Below are 25,202 nucleotides of genomic sequence, written 5' to 3' on the forward strand. Positions count from 1 at the left end.
GATTTTTGCAGCTTGACAACAGAAGCTGGATTTCTATGCACCCCCAACGAACACCATTGACTTAGTTGTTTTCTGAGTCTGGAGTATTTAATTTCAAATTGTGTAATATTGAGATTGCAAGGAGCATTATCCCTAATTTTTAAAGGCATATTACGTACATCTAGTATGTCCATGGATAATTTTTTTACATTAGCTGGGGGACGAGCTGAACAGGCGGAGATCTGGCAATACACTGAGACTGATGCAGAAAGGATCAGATGGGATACAACTACATCTGACCTTCCTAACACCACTTCTCTACGGGACATTTATTTTGAGCTTCTTAGATTGAAAAAAAGAGAGACCGATTTGGATCTGCATGGACTATTTTTGTCTGAATATCATCGGAATCTCCAGATCCCAAGGGGCTTTAGGGTAAGCAATATACCTACCATTGGGAGATTAAAACCAGGTGTCTGTAAAAAGTGGACCTCTGTTTTAAATAAATGCTCACTGGATTTAATGTTAATCATCATAGAAGATGTTAAGGAAGATCTCATTCAAATAAGAAGACGCATTACAGAATTGGAAACTCGACAAGCTATTCTGTTAGCCACACCTGAGGCTACTCCAACACTATTGAAATTGGAAAATAGTGTGAAGATATACAAAACTGACCTCATCCGCTTTAAGAGAGACAAACAAGTTAAAGTGGCAGCTGATTATAAGGAGCATAGAGTCTATAAGTGGCTAAGCGGCACTAGTGACCGTCCCAGATTTGCGAGAAAGAAAAGATATATACAGAAACCCAAACAATTCACAATTGACAAAACTTCTGGGGAATCCAGCTCTGAATCTGACCATAATAGGGAAATTGGAGAGGAGAGAATTGCAAGAACATCACAAGTGCAACCTTTTTTAGAAAGTACAGTTCAAGATCACTTGGGCATACAAACACGGTATCGGAACAGAATCACAACCTCAGAAGACGGACGATCACTAGACGTGGACAGAAGGGGAGAACCTTCTGGGGCAAGAGGAAAACCTCCACGCCAGAGGAGATAATACCGATTTTCAATTTATCCTCCAGGGTTTTGACGGCAGCAGAAATGAAACTATTAAGTAAAGGGTTGTCGTTTGTACCCACAGCCAGACCGAATGCATTAGATTGGGAAGTTGAATTGTATAAATTCGGAAGATCAATGCGACTCAAGGACTACTTTAAGAATAAATCAACTCCATTGGTAAATCCAACTGTACCATTCAAGAAAAAAAGCACCTTTGACCCTATGCCCAATCAAGCCACTATAAAAACCTTTTTGAGATCAGTATACAAGGAAACCACTGACCACTTAGGAACTACACACCCATACCGATCCAACTGTTCTAAACAGGATAGGGAGACTATTAAATCCTTGGCTGTCAATAAGAATATTGTCATTAGACAGGCGGATAAGGGTGGCGGAATCGTCATCCAGGACTACAGTAATTACAGAATGGAAATTTTAGACCAACTATCTGATTCTAACACTTATTTGAAACTACATGGAGACCCTACCATTCAAGTTAACACGTTGATTGAAAATGCTCTACAGAGGGGCTTGGAGAATGAATGGATAGACAGGGATCTCTGGGAATTTTTACATCAGTCCAATCCCAGAACACCAGTGATCTATACACTCCCGAAGGTCCACAAGAACCTCCAAAAAACCCCGGGAAGGCCAATTGTTTCGGCGGTTGGGGGCATTCTGGAGCCTTTGGCAAGATGGCTGGATTTTCTGTTTAAAGAATCAATAGAGATTTTACCAATGTATATTAAGGATACTCCTAACTTCATCAAACTCATTTCCTCTGTGGAGTTACCAACAGAACCTACATCTCTGGTAACCTGTGATGTTAAAAGTCTCTACACTATTATACCCCATATGGGGGGGGGGGGGGGTACAAGCTATGAGACAAATACTTCAGGACTCAACGAAATAGGAGGGACCCTCCATTGACTACGTGATGGAAATTTTGGAATTAGTCCTCACACAAAATTACTTTCGTTTCGAATCAAGTTGGTATAGACAAATAGCGGGCACGTCGATGGGAGCATCCATGGCTCCAATGTACGCCAATGGCTACATGTTTTGCTTTGAATCACGATATATTCTGGAACCCTTTCGGGACAACATCATAATATACGGACGATATATCGATGATATTTTCATGATTATCAGGGGAGACATCAGCACTGCAGAGATTATGGTGCAAAATATCAACTCATGTACGCCCAATGTGGAATTGACAATGACCGTGGATCCGTTGACTGTAGACTTTTTGCATGTACGAGTTTACAAAGAAGGTAATAAGCTGGCTTACACACTATACTCAAAACCTACGGATAGGAATACGCTCTTACAAGCTAGTAGTTTCCATCCCAAGGCATTGAGAGAATCTTTACCGTATTCGCAATTCCTTAGGGTTTTGAGGAATAATTCCAACAAAGTGAAGGCTGAAGCTCAATTGAGTGATATGTGGGACAAGTTCCGACAACGTGGTTACAGCAATTACACACTACAAAAGGCATTGGATAAATGCCAACAAATCTGTCCTACATCGGATAAATCAACCATGGAGAGATTGGTGTTCCCAACAACCTATTCAATGGCTTCCTTACAATTTAAAGAAATTATCAACAAGAATTGGAGAATTTTGACAAATGACGTCACACTGCCGGAGCAATTTCGGCACCCGCCAATGATGTGTTATAAGCGAAACAAAAGCCTTAAGGACCTATTGGTCAGAACGGATCCTACGCATTGTTATCTACAAGAAGATAAAGTGATGAACCCAGGTTGTTACAGATGTTTAGGATGTGTCACTTGTGGTCACATGCTACCCGGGAAATTCTTCACCCACCCACATACTGGAAAAAAGTACAATATCAAGCATCGATTGACTTGCACCACTGATTTTGTTGTGTACAAATTAAGCTGCCCGTGTGGGCTAACGTACATTGGGAAAACCGACCTACCCTTACGTGAACGTATTCGGAATCATAGGTCAAGTATCAGAGTGGCATATAGGGACCAGAAGTCAGACCTTCCTGTGGCAAAACATTTTTTGGAACAGGGACATACGTTACCAACTCTAAAATTGATGGCCATTGATCATGTTCCAGTTCCACGGAGAGGAGGGGACAGGAAAAAAATGTTGCTCCAACGTGAACTTTTTTGGATAAGGACTCTGAGAACCGTATATCCAAACGGCCTTAATGAGAAATATAGCTTATCGGCATTTCTATAATATGTGGACAACATGTGATGCTCACCCTGGGGGATAGGCATACATGTTTAAATATCTCCACTCCACTGTACCATTTTGTATATTATATATAGCGATTGATGGTCACGAGTGAGGGGTGATTATGAGCCCACCCTGGGGGAAAGGCCGATCACTTACCTTTAGTGACTTGGTATTAACCCCTTAAGGACCAAACTTCTGGAATAAAAGGGAATCATGACATGTCACACATGTCATGTGTCCTTAAGGGGTTAATGCTATTCAAATTGTTTGGAATTAGGAATGTGTGTTATGTATATTTACTATTTTTTATGTCAGGCTCCCAATCTATAGAACTGCAAATATGGGTCTAGTTTGGTTACAGTCCAGGGGGATAGACTTCATGAAATTTTGACCTTTAATTGGATTAAGGCAATATAATCTTATCATCAAGTCATCTCTAGCCATATTCCTTGTGAGATCATATCAAATGATTAATCCTCCATATTGTTCAAATTGTTTAAATTGGTTAAAGAGATGTATAGAGTGATCTATTTATTTGGATCATGTTACAATTAATTTTCGTTGGAGTAGATTATTGAGCACGATTTATATTTATTTATGTTTATTGTGCAGTATAAGGGCATTTCCTTGATTTGAAAACGACTAATGTCTGTCACTGATATGTAGTCTGCATTCACTGTTTAAGTTCAATTTTTGGTTAAAGGATAACTGTTGGATTATTAATAGGCAGTTAATTAGAACTTTTTGACAGGATGGGAATCCACAACCTCCGTAGCTTAACTGGAGCCTCGCCGTCTTCCATCCACCCTGGATCAGCTTCTGTCCTCCAGGACCGTGTGGGGAAGACCTCTCCTTCAGGAGAGTGTATCAGGAACAAGCTCTTAAAAGAGCTAAGTGATTCAAGCTCAGGGGCATATGCAGAGCATACCAATCCCCAGTGTGATGATAGCAGTTCCCTCCAATGACGAGACAAGGCTACATTTTGAAGGGTAAAGAAGAACTAAATGTACTGGCACATACATCCTCTTTTAGTCACATTCTACAAACATAGTGCTGCCCACAGGGTTTTGAAGAACAACCAATCAACACATTACAACACAGCTAACACTCCCATTCATTACATCAGAAATCCTCCCCTCTGCCTGTGATACAATTATCTCAACACAATAGACTAACTTAATTATCACAGGAAAGGAAAATACAGTATTAGAAAACATATCACAGGGACCCCAAAACATGCAATGACCCTATAAAAAATATATCCTCGGAAACGGGGGATCTGGGTAAACCACATATCCATTAAGTAGTTTGGAAGATACGGTTTAATGTAGATTCCGCAGAACATATACAGGCTATGTGAAAAATAATTACTGTTAAATGTGTCCCCTGTTATGTAGTTTAAAACTACTGAACGATGTCTTTGTGCACCAAATACCGGCGAGATGGCACCGTGTAGAAAAGTCTAAACAGTGTCTGCGAATTAAAATGGCCGCCATCCATTGTTCTCACCATGTGCTTCATCCATTGTTCTCACCATGTGCCTCTGATACATGAAATGGTGGCCACCCAGTAACTCCACAGTTTGTCTGGTAGTCTATCCAGCTGAACCAACAGATGAAACACATGGGGAACAGTGCAACAAACGAAGGGAATCATGAAAAATATGGACAATAGTCCTATTTGTGCACAATCTCCAGTTTTGTCACAGGGCACAAATAGTGTTTTCAAATGCCATATATCCCAGGGCCATAGTCAGAAGGTAGGAGGCGGGCAAGCAGCCCCTCCAAGAACACGTGGCGAGGTCTGTTCTGCCACAATATATAATATATATATATATATATATATATATATATATATATTATATTAAAATACACTTAGAATAATGGATTGTGTATGTGTATATGAAAGTACCGTATATACTCTAGTCTAAGCCGAGTTTTTCAGCACGTTTTTTGTGCTGAAAAACCCCAACTCGGCTTATACTCAAGTCAATAGTCTGTATTATGGCAATTTGCATTGCCATAATACAGACTTGGGGCTGTGGGGGCTGGCAGAGAGCTTACTTACCTGTCCTGCAGCTCCTGTGAGCTCCCTCCTCCTCCGCGCCGTCCGTTCAGCACCTCGGTCAGCTCCCAGTGTAAATCTCGCGAGAGCCGCAGCTCTCGCGAGACTTACAGTGGGAGCTGACAGAAGAGCTGACCGGACGGCGCGGAGGAGGAGAGAGCTGACAGGAGCTGCAGGACAGGTAAGTAAGCTCTCTGCCAGCCTCCCTCTCCCCCCCACTGAACTGCCAATGCTGGACCAAAAGGGAAGGAGAGCCCCCCTCCCCGCCATGTATCAAGCAGGGAGGGGGGATGAAAAAAATATATAGTAATAATAAAAAAATAATTAAATTAAATAATAAATTATAATAAAATAATAATAATAATTACATTAAATAAAATAATAATAATAAATAATAATACTAATTAAAAAAAAAAAAAAAATGAAAAAAAATTGCCCGCCCCCCACCAGGGCTTTGCAACACACACACACACCACTCATACACACACACACTGCACTCATACACACTGCACTCATACACACACGCTGCACTCATACACACGCTGCACTCATACACACGCTGCACTCATACACACACACACCACTCATACACACACACACTGCACTCATACACACTGCACTCATACGCACACGCTGCACTCATACACACGCTGCACTCATACACACGCTGCACTCATACACACACTGCACTCATACACACTGCACTCATACACACACGCTGCACTCATACACACGCTGCACTCATACACACGCTGCACTCATACACACACGCTGCACTCATACACACACATTGCACTCATACACACACGCTGCACTCATACACACGCTGCACTCATACACATGCTGCACTCATACACGCGCTGCACTCATACACACACACTGCACTCATACACACACGCTGCACTAATACACACACGCTGCACTCATACACACACGCTGCACTCATGCACACACACGCTGCACTCATACACACACACGCTGCACTCATACACACACGCTGCACTCATACTGCATTCATACACACACACTGCATTCATTATATACACACACTGTAAATAAATATTCAATTAATATATTTTTTTTAGGATCTAAATTTATTTAGAAATTTACCAGTAGCTGCTGCATTTCCCACCCTAGTCTTATACTCGAGTCAATACGTTTTCCCAGTTTTTTGGGGTAAAATTAGGGGCCTCGGCTTATATTCGGGTCGGCTTATACTCGAGTATATACGGTACTTAGATCATATATATATATATATATATATATATATATATATATATATATACGTCCCAGCACTCAATGCTCCCGGTCTTTTAATGCTCCGGTGCTGTCTCCAACCAAATTGTATACGATACCAGTAGAGAGCACTCAGGAGTCTTTCAAGGTAAATTCCATCTGTTGCTTTATTGAGCAATTACAAATTCACACAACCATCCAGTCGACGTTTCAGTCTGTAAAATACTTTTTTAAAGACCAGTCTTTAATCTAAGTACTTTTATTAGATTTATTAGTTTTTACTAACTTTAATTGCCTTTGTAAACTTTTGTGCAGGCATGAGGGGGACAGCCTGAGAGCTCAGGCTCTCCCTCTGCAGGCACTGCACAAGCCGGCTATTACGGCCATGTGATTACGAGGACCCCGCCATTACATGGCCCAGAGGGGCCGGAGTAGTTGCAGGGGGACTGCCTGGGATGGCAGGCAAGTCCCTACATCGCGATCGCCAGCAGGGGATCGCCAGCGATAAGGTATGTCCTGCGTACGTACCAGGTACGTCCTAGGTCGTAACGACCGTTTTTTGTTGGACGTACCTGGTATGTCCACGATCAGGAAGGGTTAAAAATATAAATGTATTTGTTGCTTTTTATGTTGTAATAAAGTTAATCCTTTTAAATGTAATTTATTTTTTATTTATTTGGGATTTTATACTCTATCATTCATTGGTTTCCCAGTTCTGCAAATCCCAGGTGAGGATTATACTACCAATGTTCTAAACACCAGAGCAGGTCCATGCTCTGGAAAATGTAAGTAGCATACCTTCTTTTATATTTTTAATATTGTCTGCTACTATATTGTACCATTGGATATTTCCACTTTTGTTTTCACATTATCTACCTACTGTAGCAATACCATCGCTGCTGAATTATATCCATAGATGGGGATTATACTGTCCATGCTGAAAATTGCAGAGCTCTCAGTAGCTCTCTAAAGTGTGAGTTTAACCCTGTTACACTATTATATTTTAGCCTACTGTTAAAACGTACTTCACTATTTTATATATTTAGTTTCACTTTCTTTTGAGATACCTGGCACTACAAAAGTAAATAGTGTACGTATATATTATTGTGACATTGCGAATTCTCTCTAGGTGCAATCTACTTCTGTTTGATTGATTACTGCAATACTGCCTACCCAACAGAAACCCAATCTGATCTTGGTGTATTATCGAAGGCAATATTTTTTTTTCATTCTTTCTGCCAGTATGGCAGCATATAGTTTAACATCTACGTTTACTACAGATATAGGGCAGTAGTTTGATATATCTATGGGGATTTTACCTTGTTTTAGGATTAGTATAATATGAGCTCTTAATAAAATTGTCGAGGCTCAACCTATACGTGAAATCTCATTAAAAATGGCTGTTAGTGTCAGGAAGATGTTCTTTCTTGATAGAAAAGGTTTGTATAGCCATCCGCCCTGGAGATTTTCTGTTCTATAGCTTAGTAATTACATACTCTACTTCTTCTTGAGAGATATCTTTGTTGGAAATTTCCCTCTGGGCTGTTGTAATTTTGGGGATGGGGGAGTTTTGTAAATATTTATCTATCTCACTCTTTGAAGGAACAAGGTTTAAATTGTATAAATTGGAATAATATGATCTAATTTTGTTTGCTATCTCCTCTGGTTAAAAGAGAGCTTTACCTCCTTCGGTTAATTTGTAGATTAGGTTTCTTTAATTTATTTGTCAACAGAGAAATTATTCTATCATTCTTGTAGTAGAATTTAATGTGAGGCTTATGTATATTATGTTCTATTCTTTCTGAAATCTTTTTATTTATTCTGTCACGACATTCCTTGGTAAGGATAGCTCTATCCGGTGAATAGTAATTTTTATTGACTGTCGATAGGTTGTAAAATTCAATATACGTTGTCAGCTAACTTAGGGTCTCTATTTCTTCTCTGTTGACTTAGCAACTTAATCCAGTGACCTCTTATAACTACTTTATAAGAACACCATAGGGATTCATTAGATATTACTTCTGATAAATTTTCTTCAAAAAAAATAACAGATAATTTGTTAATATGTTCTAAATTGGCCTTATTTTTCAATAGTGTATCATCCAGCCTCCAGTGTGTAGGAGTTCTTTTATGTGTTTTTAATACCTATGCTAGCAGCATATCATGGTGTGACAAATTATTTTCTTTAATTATAATTATCTGTATCGCATTTGAAAAACTTATATCCCCCAAAATCATATCAATTCTCGCAGCTGACCTGTGAGATACAGATCTGTGTGTGAAATTTTTATAATTTGGGCGGAATAATCTCCAGCAATCACACAGTTTGTATTTTTTACTCAGTCTATTCAGCATAGCTGCCTGTTTTGTAAGATTCTTGTCCGTCCACTGCAATGGACCCAACTGCTTGTCGATAGATGTGTCTGATACACAGACACATGTTTCTTAACTGGATCTACTAATTTTAAGATTTTAACTAACGTTTTGATCAGGTCTCTATTAGGCAGATGTTAACCAGGGTGTAATCCAGCCCATTTAGCTGTCTGACCAAAATAATAAACCTCCCTTCCGGGTCTAATTTCTTATATTTGGACTGAAAGTTAACATCTTTAGAAAAAATAATGGAAACACCACACTTCTTTTTTTCCCCCTAAAGAAGCAGAATAAATTGTTGGGTATTTCTTATACTTCAATAATTGTCTAGTCTTAGTGATCCAGTGGGTCTCCTGCGTGAAACCCATTTGAACTTTCTCCCTTATCAGGATTTTCATATAGGAAACCCCTTTAAACAGGGGAATTGAAACCTTGAGCATTAATGGATATCATTTTACCCATATCTTCTTTGACCACTTTTTGGATTCCACGACCATGAGGATTTTACATACAATAACTAAGATACCAAAAATATAACACAACAGCAAATACTTCACATCCATGTTAATTCGAACACTTGGATGATCTATCAAGCTCTGAGTACATTAAGAGGTACCCACGGGGAGGGGGGTGCATCTCAGAAAAATTGAGAATATATTAAATCAAGTTAGTCGGGAGAGTGTGGGGCTGTGAGGTTGGTCAGAAAAAAGACCCCAAAACCCTCCCCGCCCTTACCCCCTGCTGCCACCCCTCAGTCTAAGACATATAAATATTAATTTTAGCACGATTACTTCCACCCTTTGTATTATAGGGGATGTCATTTTCTCTTTCTCATAGAAAAAATATTTGTGGCTTTTATCTATCAGCTTTAACTTTTATAACAATCCCCTTTTGAGAGAGGGAAGCAAAAGAGATTTTTTAAAAAAATCAATATTTTTTTTTTATCTTTAGATCTACACTATCCACTTATTTAAGACCTGGTATCTGGTGCATATTGACAGAACACAGTGTTATTTTATAAAGTACCCTCTGGTTTCCCACCGTTGCTTGTGGCATAGTCTAATATCACCTATTTGTCGGGATATGGACCTAAATATGTATATCAATGATTATCTATGCAACTTGCGTTCTCTTTTACTTAATTCTCTGTGTGCTTATCAAAGCTATAACCAATAAGGCGAATTCATCTCTCATTCCCCTTTTCTCTTTTTCCTCTTATTCCTACCTTTCTCCTTTATCCCTACCTTTCTCCTTTATCCCTCTATTCCATCCTCTCTTCATTTCAATATTGTGCTAATCGCCAAAACATATCAGCTTTAAATTTCTTACGTGTTCAAAACGTGAAGAAAAAATAAAAATAAATAAATAAAAGATTATAATAAAATATTAATAATAATTTACACTTGCCATTATATAGTAGTGCCATCCTTTCTTCACAATTAGTTTCTAAATATGTGCATAACCTTACATATTTAGTATAATAAGTAGTGTGTTTAGTGTATTACATCTCTCAGTTCAAACTAAATTAGTTCAAACTATTACCTGTTTGTTAGTAACCTCCTATATATAATTCTCTTCTCTCCCTCTCACATTAATTTCAGCCAACAACTATGGTGAAATGCATACATTTTCATAGTATCTCTCTAGGCCTCAGGATGTTCTGTGTATTACAGGGGAGAACCAAGGGGGAGAACATCAAACAACATCAAAAAAAAAAGAAAGAAGTGAGAAGGAGGAAAAAAACAACACAAAGTAAAGTTCTAGCTGATTCATTCTCCTTTACATATTTTTCTATCCCTCCATATCTACTGATAATCTTGTTACATATTATTTTCTTTAAGCCAAGCTCTCACTTGTTCTGATGAGTTAAAAGTCCTCCAGGTGTTACTGAACAGAATTTGTAATGCTGACTGCTGGCGCCATTTAAATTTCAGGTTATATTGCTTAACCCCTTAAGGACCAAACTTCTGGAATAAAAAGGAATCATGACATGTCACACATGTCATGTGTCCTTAAGGGGTTAAAGAGGGGTAAAATGGCGTGTGCGTAGTTACGTCATCTTGACCTTGTGAGGTGGGACACATCTGTTAGGATTTTAATTGATTTAAATTTATAATCTGAGATATTCATCTTCTTAGATGTTTGAAAAATCTGGGATTTAAATTCAAATAAATGGCACACTAGAATTACATTCCTTGGGTAGTTGTTTTGATCTGTCTTTCTGTGGTACAGCCTATGGCTGTGCTCCATATTTTGTGGTTTTCTATTGGGAGCCCCAGACACTGAAAGAACTCTTAGAAATTCTTGTAGCTGCATATCAGTTATTTTTTCTGGGATATTTCTGAATCTTTGATTCGATCTATCTTCCATGTCACATAGTTTGTCTTCCAAATCTTTGATTTTAGATTCATCTCTTGTGTTTGAACGTCTCTTGCTTCCTCTGTCTCTTCCATTTTTTGAATTCTTGAGGTTAATGTAGGATCAGACAACATATGCAAAAATGTTTAATTTATGCCTTTTTTAAGGTCTATTAAGACATCATCTAAACAAGATTTTAAGAAGCTTGGCGTTACTGTATCTCTCTCTTGCTGCAGGGCTTGTGAGCTTGGCAAGTATGGCAGTGAGGATTCTGGATTAAAAAAAAGGAAGAGAGTCTTATTTTCCCGTTTCTGTCCTTTCTTGTCAGTTTTGGATGTTATTTTCCTGCGTCTTCTTCCATTATGTCTGCTCTTGCAGAAGTTATAAAGTGTTTGTGGAACAATGGGGTGTCTGAGATAAGTGAGGTCAGGTGTGACCTAAGCAGATATAATTTTTGCAGTGTTTCTCATGGACCTGGACGTGTACCTTGCTGGTCTGGACTTCTTCCTGTTTTCAGGCTTCCCTCTGCCTTTTCCGCCGTCCTTCTGAGGGGTAAGTCCTTGTGCTTTCTTTCATTTTCACTTGGCGTTCGTTTTTTCAAACACACATGCGTTCAGATTAATTTTAGCCATTTGCATGAATTCTGGTGAACGTTTGTTTGTTCACATGAATGGCTATTTCGCCTGTTCGTTCGTCTGTAAATTCGTCTGTTTGGTAGTCTGATTCACACAGGTGAAAGCTCTGTGTGTGAAGTCAAACGCCTATTTAACAGCCCCCTGGTTCTCACACTCGTGGGACTCATTCTGGTGAATGCTGCATTGCTTCCTCCTATCTCCTGCTGGATTTTCGTTTTGTCTGCTTTTCCTTAAGGTAAATGTCTTTATTTTTTAACCCCTTAAGGACACATGACATGTGTGACATGTCATGATTCCCTTTTATTCCAGAAGTTTGGTCCTTAAGGGGTTAAAGTGGTATCCTTCAATTTGTTCTGAGTTTCGATTTGAGATTCTTTCTTGCATTTGGTTCTGCAGCTGGATATGTAAGTCTCAAATTCCTCTGATTCTAATACTTCCCCACCTCACAATAGGTCACAACAGACAACAGTCTTATAGGTAAGCCATGTTTTTTTCTGGTTTGTTTTATCTGGTATTTAAAAGAGTGCGGATCACTGATACACTGTTCTATCCCTATTTCTGCAGTTCTAAGGGGACAAGAGCTTCAGTGTCGTCCAGAGGGAAGTCGCCCAGAATGACACAATGTGTATCCTGTGATAACAGAGCCCTGGAGGGGAACGTCTCCATTTTTCTTGCCTATCTGTGGCTGCAGGCCCATCTCAAAGGCAGTCCTCCATCCAACCTGCACCTGACATAATGCAGTATATTTCACAAGCAGTCGCTCTGGGCATCCAGGAAGCTGGGAAGTCCCTCAATCGACCAAGGTGTTTGGAACCTTCGGAGTGTTCTCCAGACGTCTCTGATGTGGACTGTATGACTATGGAATCCCTGAGAGATCTGGTTCCTTCTGCTGTGGATGAGGTGCTTCCAGCTCCAGATTTCCTGGAACCTGCTGAAATTGACCATTTGATATCCAGGGTCCGCAAGACTCTCAGTTTGAAGGAATCTTCTAAGGATGAGCCTTCCACATCCAGTCGCCACTTTTCTGACCGCAGGAGGAAGAGGGTGACTTTTCCAGTCCATGAGACTATAAAAGACCTCCTCAAGGAAAAATAGTCCAGATGGGACAGAAAATCCTCTGCAAAAGGAAGATTTTCCAGACTGTATCCTTTTGAGGACGCTGACGCTGAAGCGTGGGATTTCGCTCCCAAGGTGGATGCGGCCATGGTTAGATTGGCCAAACGTACCACTTTATCTGTTGATGATGCGGGTTCCCTCAAAGACCCTATGGACAGAAAGATGGACTTCAGTCTTTCCAAAGCATATGTGACTTCAGGTACTGGCCTGCACCCAGCATGTCAGTATCCAGGGCGCTTAAGGTTTAGATGGAGAATTTGGAGGAGGATATTAAGAACAGCCTGAAGGATCTGAAATTGTCTGTTGACTTCTCATCTGAGGCTGCAGTAGATCTGGTGAGGTCCTTAGCCAGAAGTATGGCTCTTTCAGTTTCGGCCAGGAGAGCGCTATGGCTCAGATCATGGTGTGCTGATGCCTCCTCCAAAGGCAGCTTGTGCTCCCTTCCTTTTCATGGCGACATGCTATTCGGCAAGAATCTGGATGATTGTATTAAACGAGCAGCCAAAGGTAAAAAGGCCTTTCTGCTTCAAGACAACAGGCCCAAAGGTTCCTTTTGTGCGAAAAGGGATTATTACCCATTTCGTGATAGCAGATCCTACAGACCGGGTAAGGAATATGGGAGAAATCAATCGTGGAGGAGCGGTCTACATGGTGCTAGAGGCGGCAAGTCCCGAGGTTCCGCACCCTCCAAGAACCCCAGGAATCTGTGATGGGCTCATCTCCCTGTCAGGCAGTTTTGGAGCTTGCTTACTCCAATTGCGTGTGGCATGGGAGGAATCTGTAAGCGAAAACTGGGTTCTGGATATCATCAAAAGGGGATATCTTCTAGAATTTTGCAAACACCCTCCTTCTAATTCCTTCCAAATCACAAAGTGGCAGGGAGACAAAGTAAAAAGACTTGCTCTCCAGGTCTTCACTTCTTCTCTACAAAAAGAAGGAATCATTGTACCAGTCCCAGAGTCAGAAAGGACTCACGGCTTCTATTCACACCTATTTCTGATCGAAAAGTCCTCGGGAAGGTGGAGACCCATCCTAAATTTTTTTTTTTGTCAATCTTTATTTTATTGAGGCATGTGGTTATGGTGGTACAGAATAAAGAGAGGAATACATGCAGGGGTTATACAGGTTATACACATCATGGCAAATTGCAATATCTCCTAGGATTAACGGCCTCGTTTTATTTTATATAAACAAGCTTAACTGAGAGAGTACAAAATAAAGTTAAAAGGTCAGGATGATGGGCATTCAGTATGATATACATGGCTTAATAACATAGATTCTTAGCAGTAACAGGCGGGCGATTATTATAATAAGACATGGGTTAAAACAGGCTAAGAATTTGCGCCAGACTTAATAACAGGAATATCTCAGTATTGTTGGTCTAGTATGTAGCATGTCAAGTTACCAGTGCTGTGTGAAGTACATGTTAGGTAGGTTCTATATTATGCATTTATACGTGTGCAGTTTCAGCTGTCTCCAGCCAGCAACAAAAACAAACAAATTGAACTGAGAGCAGGTTGATTCTAAACATACATGCGCATATGAAAGCATATTATACACAGGCTTTAAGGTCCCTAACATGTAATGTCTGTATTTAGTTTCGAATAAGAAGACTTAACTTGCATATCTGGCTCAAATTACTGAACATGCATCAGGGGTAAGAGGGTTAATGATAGGAATAATATCCCATTTGTGAGATCAGGTTTAGTGAAGTAAGTTTAATACACTTACGGGGGTCTCGTTTATATCTCCGTGGGCGCATATTGGACGTGCATACTCAGCATGTCTGAGGGTATAAAGATAAGTCGGTCAGCGGCAGTCAATGTAGGAACAGGTGATGCGGCTAGACCGGGTGTTAAGAATTTGTTGTGGGTTGCGTGTCTCGTGGCAGTGATAACCCGGGACTGCTCGTGCTATGTAAGGCGTTCAAAGAAGCGGTGACTTTCACATCTACACTGTGATCTAATGATGAGGTGATTAGTTAAGCAACATTATAAGCAGTAAGCTATAGGGAGGCCCTATATGTCAGTGGGTGTATGCATGAGATAAGTGTAGAAATAAAATAAAATAAAATGAATTAAGTTCTGCAGCATTACGTAATATCAGGTTGTATAGTGTCAGCGTCCATGGGAAACTGGGTAGCGTCTTTTAAAGGGTGTATGTGGAGACCACCCATGGGCTACTTGGTCACCCCTTTCCTTCAGGTGGAATCTCTGTCGGCTGCACCGGGTAATTACAGAGGTTGGCAGACAGCCAGGAGCAAGCCGTTCGTTCCCTCCAGCTCCAGGCCTGCAGCAAGGCCGGCATCCCGTTTCCACGGACCTGGGAGCTTCTCGAGACCGGGTCCTTCCCTGTTGGGACAGATCTGGAGGCCGCGGTGTTGTTGCGCCGCCTGCGGCGCGCAGGCCTCCTCCTGCGTGGTGGATGCGCCGGGCCCTTTGGCCCAGACGGGCTAGTGTGGGGAGTTGCGGGTTGCGTCGTCAGCGTATTGCCCGAGGGTGTCTCAGGTTCCCTCCGGCTGCTGCCGCTCCGTCGTCCAGACGTGACCAACTCCAATTGTAACTGCCTCTTTGTCGCCGCGTGTCGAGCCTCTATCTGCGCCCAGAAGGTTTCGAACAGCTCGTCCAGGCGGGTGTCCAGAGGTTTGATTGCGCTGGTGACATGCTTTGGAGGTGTAGTGATCCTTTGGGGTTGCGCATCCGCCATTTTGGAGTGGCGTGCGGCCCTTGAATAGGGATCACAGCGGTATCCAGTGTACGCCATTGGGGTCCACGGGGATGTGTGGGTCAGCATATTGTGGACCTTCAAGCGGCTCTGTCAGGCCTACAGTGTGTGCTCTCCAGAACTGTTCAAGTGCACATTGCCAATCATATCTGGTGTCTTTATAGCGTGCTTTTAAAACCAAAATTTGGTTTCCACTGTAATAGAAGAGCAGTTGGCTGCCTGCCAGCTTCTGTGTGAGGTTCACAGTGGATACTGTGCCCTCTTGCCCAGTGCCACCACTCGTATCTGTTTTTACAATAGCTTAAGCTTTAGATTTAAAATAAATATATATTTTTCACTGTAATAGAAGAGCAGTTGCCTGCCTGCCAGCTTCTGTGTGAGGTTCACATTGGATACTGTGCCCACTTGCCCAGTGCCACCACTCATATCTGTTTTTACAAAAGCTTAAGCTTTAGATTAAAAAAAATATTTTTTTTTCACTGTAATAGAAGAGCAGTTGCCTGCCTGCCAGCTTCTGTGTGAGGTTCACATTGGATACTGTGCCAACTTGCCCAGTGCCACCACTCATATCTGTTTTTACAATAGCTTAAGCTTTAGATTAAAAAAATATATTTTTTTCACTGTAATAGAAGAGCAGTTGCCTGCCTGCCAGCTTCTGTGTGAGGTTCACATTGGATACTGTGCCCACTTGCCCAGTGCCACCACTCATATCTGTTTTTACAATAGCTTAAGCTTTAGATTAAAAAAAATATATTTTTTCACTGTAATAGAAGAGCAGTTGCCTGCCTGCCAGCTTCTGTGTGAGGTTCACATTGGATACTGTGCCCACTTGCCCAGTGCCACCACTCATATCTGTTTTTACAATAGCTTAAGCTTTAGATTAAAAAAATATTTTTTTCACTGTAATAGAAGAGCAGTTGCCTGCCTGCCAGCTTCTGTGTGAGGTTCACATTGGATACTGTGCCCACTTGCCCAGTGCCACCACTCATATCTATTTTTACAATAGCTTAAGCTTTAGATTAAAAAAAATATATATTTTTTTCACCTTTATAGAAGAGCAGTTGCCTGCCTGCCAGCTTCTGTGTCAGGCTGGATGCCTTGCCCATTTGCACAGTCAGTGCCACCACTCATATCAGTTTTTACATTAGCTTAAGCTTTAGATTTAAAAGAAATAATTTTTTTCACTGTAATAGAAGAGCAGTTAGTTGTCTGCAAGCGTCTGGGTGTCAGGCCTCCTTCAGCGTGTGCTCTGCAGACCTGTGCCAGCGTACTTTGACAGTTGCCAATCATATCTGGTGTCTCTTTAGCGTGCTTTTACAAAGAAAAAAGGTTCCCAGTGTAAGCTAATAGCAGCCAGTCAGTGTCCTTCAAGCGGCTCTGTCAGGCCTACAGTGTGTGCTCTCCAGAACTGTTCAAGTGCACATTGCCAATCATATCTGGTGTCTTTATAGCGTGCTTTTAAAACCAAAATTTTGTTTCCACTGTAATAGAAGAGCAGTTGGCTGCCTGCCAGCTTCTGTGTGAGGTTCACAGTGGATACTGTGCCCTCTTGCCCAGTGCCATCACTCGTATCTGTTTTTACAATAGCTTAAACTTTAGATTTAAAATAAATATATATTTTTCACTGTAATAGAAGAGCAGTTGCCTGCCTGCCAGCTTCTGTGTGAGGTTCACATTGGATACTGTGCCCACTTGCCCAGTGCCACCACTCATATCTGTTTTTACAATAGGTTAAGCTTTAGATTTAAAAGAAATAATTTTTTTTCACTGTAATAGAAGAGCAGTTGCCTGCCTGCCAGCTTCTGTGTGAGGTTCACATTGGATACTGTGCCCACTTGCCCAGTGCCACCACTCATATCTGTTTTTACAAAAGCTTAAGCTTTAGATTAAAAAAAAATATTTTTTTTCACTGTAATAGAAGAGCCGTTGCCTGCCTGCCAGCTTCTGTGTGAGGTTCACATTGGATACTGTGCCAACTTGCCCAGTGCCACCACTCATATCTGTTTTTACAATAGCTTAAGCTTTAGATTAAAAAAATATATATATTTTTTCACTGTAATAGAAGAGCAGTTGCCTGCCTGCCAGCTTCTGTGTGAGGTTCACATTGGATACTGTAAAACAAAGAGAAATATACAGGCACTCTCCCATCTAATAGGTGCTGGATATCTGGGTAACCCACTCCTGGTACCACACAATAATATAAACAACAACAATTGATACCGCACTCTATATTAAATAATGCTGTAGAGCTGAATCTTGCAAATATAAATTTATTAAATATCTAAAAGATAATGAAATATCTCAAAAAGTATTGTTAATGGCAAAACGTGTCTACAATCTCACCATGACACCTAAACAGTAGTAAATATATACACACAGTAAGCCCCCAATATAAACCGAAAATGCCAATAAAGCAACGTGCATAAAGGCACTAAATGATAGAGAGCCCTCTATCTGTTATATACACAAGAGTCCATCGATAATGTAGAAAAAAATGTATGAAAAAAAGGAAAAGAAAAAAATGTCCAAAAAATGAAAAATGAAAAAAAGGGAAATATAAAAAGAAAAAGAAAAATATATACAGTCCAGATATATGTGCACTCATAATTGTATGTAGATGTTGCTCCAATTATTTAATGGTTAGATCTCACCACAGTTAGAAGTCAGAGGATTCCTCGTGGTATCTGTGACTGATGAATTATCTCCGGTGTAGGACAGGATAAAGGGACATCCAGTAAATCCAGTAAGTCCTATCTTTCTCTATTTGCTGGAGTAGAGGGTCTCTATTTGTCGTCGGTGGGGTGCTGCAACGGGCTGCGCGCTCGGAATCCAACGATCCCTTCAATGGCCCTTGAAGGGATCGTTGGATTCCGAGCGTGCAGCTCGTTGCAGCACCCCACCGACGACAAATAGAGACCCTCTACTCCAGCAAATAGAGAAAGATAGGACTTACTGGACTTACTGGATGTCCCTTTATCCTGTCCTACACCGGAGATAATTCATCAGTCACAGATACCACGAGGAATCCTCTGACTTCTAACTGTGGTGAGATCTAACCATTAAATAATTGGAGCAACATCTACATACAATTATGAGTGCACATATATCTGGACTGTATATATTTTTCTTTTTCTTTTTATATTTCCCTTTTTTTCATTTTTCATTTTTTGGACATTTTTTTCTTTTCCTTTTTTTCATACATTTTTTTCTACATTATCGATGGACTCTTGTGTATATAACAGATAGAGGGCTCTCTATCATTTAGTGCCTTTATGCACGTTGCTTTATTGGCATTTTCGGTTTATATTGGGGGCTTACTGTGTGTATATATTTACTACTGTTTAGGTGTCATGGTGAGATTGTAGACACGTTTTGCCATTAACAATACTTTTCGAGATATTTCATTATCTTTTAGATATTTAATAAATTTATATTTGCAAGATTCAGCTCTACAGCATTATTTAATATAGAGTGCGGTATCAATTGTTGTTGTTCACATTGGATACTGTGCCCACTTGCCCAGTGCCACCACTCATATCTGTTTTTACAATAGCTTAAGCTTTAGATTAAAAAAATATATTTTTTTTCACTGTAATAGAAGAGCAGTTGCCTGCCTGCCAGCTTCTGTGTGAGGTTCACATTGGATACTGTGCCCACTTGCCCAGTGCCACCACTCATATCTGTTTTTACAATAGCTTAAGCTTTAGATGAAAATAAATAAATATTTTTTTCACTGTAATAGAAGAGCAGTTGCCTGCCTGCCAGCTTCTGTGTGAGGTTCACATTGGATACTGTGCCAACTTGCCCAGTGCCACCACTCATATCTGTTTTTACAATAGCTTAAGCTTTAGATTAAAAAAAATATATATTTTTTTCACTGTAATAGAAGAGCAGTTGCCTGCCTGCCAGCTTCTGTGTCCGGCTGGATGCCTTGCCCATTTGCACAGTCAGTGCCACCACTCATATCTGTTTTTACAATAGCTTAAGCTTTAGATTTGAAAGAAATAATTTTTTTTCACTGTAATAGAAGAGCAGTTAGTTGTCTGCAAGCGTCTGGGTGTCAGGCCTCCTTCAGCGTGTGCTCTGCAGACCTGTGCCAGCGTACTTTGACAGTTGCCAATCATATCTGGTGTCTCTATAGCGTGCTTTTACAAAGAAAAAAGGTTTCCAGTGTAAGCTAATAGCAGCCAGTCAGTGTCCTTCAAGCGGCTCTGTCAGGCCTACAGTGTGTGCTCTGCAGAACTGTTCCAGTGCAGATTGCCAATCATATCTGGTGTCTCTATAGCGTGCATTTAAAAACAATTTTTTTTTTCACTGTTATAGATTGAATAGCAGTTTAGTGTCCTTCAAGCGGCTCTGTCAGGCCTACAGTGTGTGCTCTGCAGAACTGTTACAGTGCAGATTGCCAATCATATCTGGTGTCTCTGTAGCGTGCTTTTACAAAGAAAAAAGGTTTCCAGTGTAAGCTAATAGCAGCCAGTCAGTGTCCTTCAAGCGGCTCTGTCAGGCCTACAATGTGTGCTCTGCAGAACTGTTACAGTTCACATTGCCAATCATATCTGGTGTCTCTATAGCGTGATTTACAAAGAAAAAAAGGCTTCCAGTGTAAGCTAATAGCAGCCAGTCAGTGTCCTTCAAGCGGCTCTGTCAGGCCTACAGTGTGTGCTCTGCAGAACTGTTCCAGTGCAGATTGCCAATCATATGTTGTCACGACAGTGACCCCTTCACGCAGAGTGCAACCTAACTATAGAACGTATACCGGACCTTAGAATGGCTGGGCTCACGTTAGAGTAGTCGAATGGGATAGCCAGAGGTCAAGGGATAACAGAAGTCGGAATAACGATTAACAAGCCAAAGTACAGGGAACCAGAGAGTAGAATAGTCAAATAGAGTAGCCAAAAGTCAAATACCAGGAGAGAATATCAATATTACATAAAGAGCACTAAGGGAACCAGCAAGAACCACACTAGGGCGTCTTACTGCTGTCAAGACAGCCCTTTTATAGTGTGGTGTGTTTTGCTTTAAAACCACGCCCCCAAAAGGTCCGGGTGCGTGGTTGCGTCATGATCTTGTCGGCTTCCAGCCGACGGCAGTGGCGCGCATGCGCCGAACTTAGAAATTCCGCTCTGAGTGAGTGGCCGGCGTCAGAGGTGCCGTGCCGCTCAGTGAAGGAGGATGTTGTACAGCGTGGGTCCGAGGATGACAGGTAAGGTATCGTGACATTACCCCCCCCACAAGGACCGCCCCCAGGGCGGTTAGAACGCCTCTTTTCAAATAAACGAATCAGGCGGGGGGCGTGCACATCAGAAGCGTCCACCCACGAACGATCCTCAGGACCATAACCCTTCCAGTCTAAAAGGTATTGAAGTTTACCCCTAGAAAAACGAGAATCCAAAATAGACCTCACCTCATATTCGTTTTGTCCCTCCACAACTTCAGGAAGAGGAGGAGGGTTATTACGAGTAAACCGATTACAAATTAATGGTTTGAGAAGTGAGACATGGAACGAATTCGGTATTTTCATATTAGAGGGCAAACGAAGACTGTAACAAACAGGGTTGATACGTTTGAGAACCTGAAACGGACCAATGAATCTGGGAGCGAATTTCATAGATGGGACCTTAAGTCTAATGTTACGGGTACTTAACCACACTTTATCCCCGATCATGAACGTGGGAGCAGGTTTCCGATGCCTATCCGCATTGGCTTTGTACACACTAGCCCTTTGAGTCAATATTTGTTTAACCCCTAACCAAGTCTCCCTCATGTTCCTAACGGTGTCATCAACACTTGGCACTCCGGTAGAATGAATGGAACTTGGTAAAGTTGTAGGATTAAACCCATAATTTATAAAAAAAAAGGGCTGTGTAAAGTGGATTCATGGACATGATGATTGTGAGCAAATTCTGCCCATGGTAACAAGTCCGCCCAGTCATCTTGATGAACCGAAGTGAAACAACGGATGTATTGTTCCAGGCATTGGTTCATCCTTTCTGTAACCCCATTAGATTGGGGATGATAAGAAGAGGAAAGGTTAAGGTTGATACCTAACTGTCCACAAAATGATTTCCAGAAACGAGAAATAAATTGAGGTCCTCTATCAGAGACAATATCATGGGGTACCCCATGTAAACGGACCACTTCTCTTATAAATATATACGCCAGTTCAGATGATGTAGGCAATTTATAAAGAGGAACCAAATGAGACATCTTGGAGAATCTGTCAATTATCGTTTATACGACAGTGTAGTTTTTTGAAGGGGGTAGGTCTACTACGAAATCCATAGCAATACTTGACCATGGAGTCTCTGGAATAGGTAAGGGCATGAGGAGTCCTATAGGATGACCCTTAGGCGATTTTGTAGTGGAACAAATATTACAAGCAAGGACAAACTCACGCACATCCTTCTTGTAGGAAGGCCACCAGAACCGTTCCGCCAGCAATGATGTGGTTTTATGTATCCCTTGATGCCCTGCCATTTTGGAGTCATGCATGAGGGATAGTACTCTATTCCGATAGGTTAATGGCACATATAGTTTTCCTTGTGGAACAGTCAAGGTAGTACGATCTTGGAATGTAGAGATCTCCTCTATTAATCCCGATGAGACTTTTGCATGGACAGTTGCTACAATACGATTATGAGGGATTAAAGAGGACATAACTTCATTGGAGGAAGTAACAGGTTCATATTGGCGGGATAGAGCATCAGCCTTAATATTTTTTGACCCTGGCCTGTATGTAACAACATAATTGAAACGATTGAGGTATAAGGACCAACGTACTTGTCTGTCAGACATTTTCTTGGCTTCACTGAAGTAAGAGAGGTTTTTATGATCTGTAAAAATGGTAACAGGGATGGGTGACCCTTCAAGCAAGTATCGCCATTCTTTAAGGGCAGAAATAATTGCCAACAACTCTCTCTCCCCTATATCGTATCTCTTCTCAGTTTCCGTTAATTTTTTAGAAAAAAACCCACAAGGATGCAATGGTTGATCATCCGAAGGTCTTTGAGATAGTATTGCTCCTATCCCTGACTCGGATGCATCTACTTCTAGTATGAAAGGACGAGAAGGACCTGATCTTATCCTTAGTCTTAATACTGGTGCTGAGGAAAAGGCTTCTTTCAATAAATCAAAAGCTCTTTTAGCTTCAGTACCCCATTCCCTGTGATTTCTTCCCTTCTTAGTCATAGCCGTAATAGGGGCTGTTATTGAAGAGAATCCTTTTATGAATTTTCTATAGTAATTGGCAAACCCCAAGAAGCGTTGGATTGCTTTAAGTCCAACTGGTAAGGGCCATTGCTGAATGGCTTCTAACTTTTTCGGCTCCATTTGGAAACCCGTACTAGAAATGATATATCCCAGGAAATGCACTTCTTCCTTGTGGAACAAACATTTCTCCAATTTACAATAGAGACCATTCTCTAATAACCTTGAAAGAACCAATCTGACATGTTCATAGTGTTCGTTCATGTTTTTAGAGTAAATCAGGATATCATCCAAATATACGATTACAAACATTTGTAAAAAGTCTCGCAACACATCATTAATAAAGTCCTGAAAGACTGCTGGGGCGTTGCACAAGCCGAAGGGCATAACTCGATACTCATAATGACCATAACGAGTATTAAAAGCAGTCTTCCATTCATGCCCTTCTTTTATTCTGATTAAATGATATGCCCCCCGCAAATCTAGTTTAGAAAAGACAGTAGCTCCTTTTAACCTGTCAAATAGTTCAGTCACTAAGGGAATAGGATAAGCATTACGGATAGTAATCTTATTCAAACCTCTGTAATCAATACAGGGTCTTAAATCCCCTTCTTTCTTAGATACAAAGAAAAACCCAGCGCCCGCGGGCGATGAAGATTTAGTGATAAACCCTTTCTTTAAATTCTCGGCAATGTACTCCTCTAATACTTTATTCTCGGTCATCGACAGGGGATAAACCGTACCTCGTGGAGGCATAGTACCAGGCAACAGTTCAATAGGACAATCATAGGGACGATGGGGAGGTAATTTCTCTGCTTCTTTAGGTTCAAAGACATCTTTAAGATCAATATATTGGTTTGGTATTTGGGTGGTCAATGGTTCCATAGTAGGTATATTGATTAAGCCTACTGGTTTAATCGGAGTAATGCATTTACTGTGACAAGAATCTCCCCACTTAATGATCTCCTTCTTTTCCCAGTCAATCGACGGATTATGCTGGACTAACCAAGGAAACCCAAGTATTACAGGAAAAATAGGAGATGTTATCTGTTGCAGAATGATAACCTCCCTATGAAGAAGACCTGTAGATAATACTAGAGGAATGGTCTCCTGGGTAATAAGAGGTATCGATAATGGTCTACCATCTATGGCCTCAACGGCCAAGGGTGCCGATCTTTTTTGGAATGGAAGGGTATTTTTCTGCCCGAATGAGAGATCTACAAAATTCTCAGCAGCCCCAGAATCAATTAAAGCAAGGGTGGATACTTTCTTTCCCTCCCATTCTAAAGTAATAGGTAGAAGAAGCCGGAGATCTTTTTTATCATTGAAGGAGGACATACACATAACACCCAAGGCCTGTCCCCCTTGTGAACTTAGGTGCGTGAGTTTTCCGGCCGGTTAGGACAATTCACTCGTGTATGTCCCTTCCTGCCACAATACAAACATAAACCTTCCCTCCTACGGTATTGTCTCTCTGTCTCAGACAATCTTGTAGCCCCTAATTGCATGGGTTCTGGAGGGGTTTCGGACGAGGGATAGGTTAGAGCAAGACGTTCCGGTATTCTCCTAGGTCTCTCTCTGGTATTCTGCCTATACCTAAGACGTTCATCAATATGAGCTAAATAGGTTATTAGCTCCTCTAGAGTATCTGGTAAATCTCTTGTGGCCACTTCATCTAGGATTCTATCAGACACTCCATTCAGGAACACATCTACGAATGCTTGTTCGTTCCATCTGACTTCTGCAGCTAAAGTACGGAATTCCAAGGCATAATCTACTAGAGAACGGGTACTTTGTCTTAGACGCAATAAGGATTTGGCAGCGTTAGTCTTTCTGCCTGGGGTATCAAAAGTTCTCCTGAAAGCTGCAACAAAGTTAGTGTAATTAAAGACTATGGGGTTGTCATTCTCCCACAAGGGATTAGCCCAGGTTAAAGCCTTATCTACTAACAGGGTGATAATATACCCGATCTTAGCTCTATCGGTAGGGTAAGCTCTAGGATGGAGTTCAAAATATATGCTTATCTGATTTAGGAACCCCCTGCATCCGTTAGGATCACCCCCATACCTGAGAGGTGCTGTAGCCTGATTGGAAGTGCCTGTAGGTGGCACTTCCATGGGATGTTCTTGGGGTCTCAGACTAGGAGTCTGCTCCTCCGGCTGGAGATAAGCAGTGCGGTTGATTAATGTTTGTACGGCGAGGGCGATCTGGTCCATA

Source organism: Pelobates fuscus, chromosome 11 (assembly GCF_036172605.1).
Source record: "Pelobates fuscus isolate aPelFus1 chromosome 11, aPelFus1.pri, whole genome shotgun sequence".
Classification (NCBI taxonomy): Eukaryota; Metazoa; Chordata; class Amphibia; order Anura; family Pelobatidae; genus Pelobates; species Pelobates fuscus.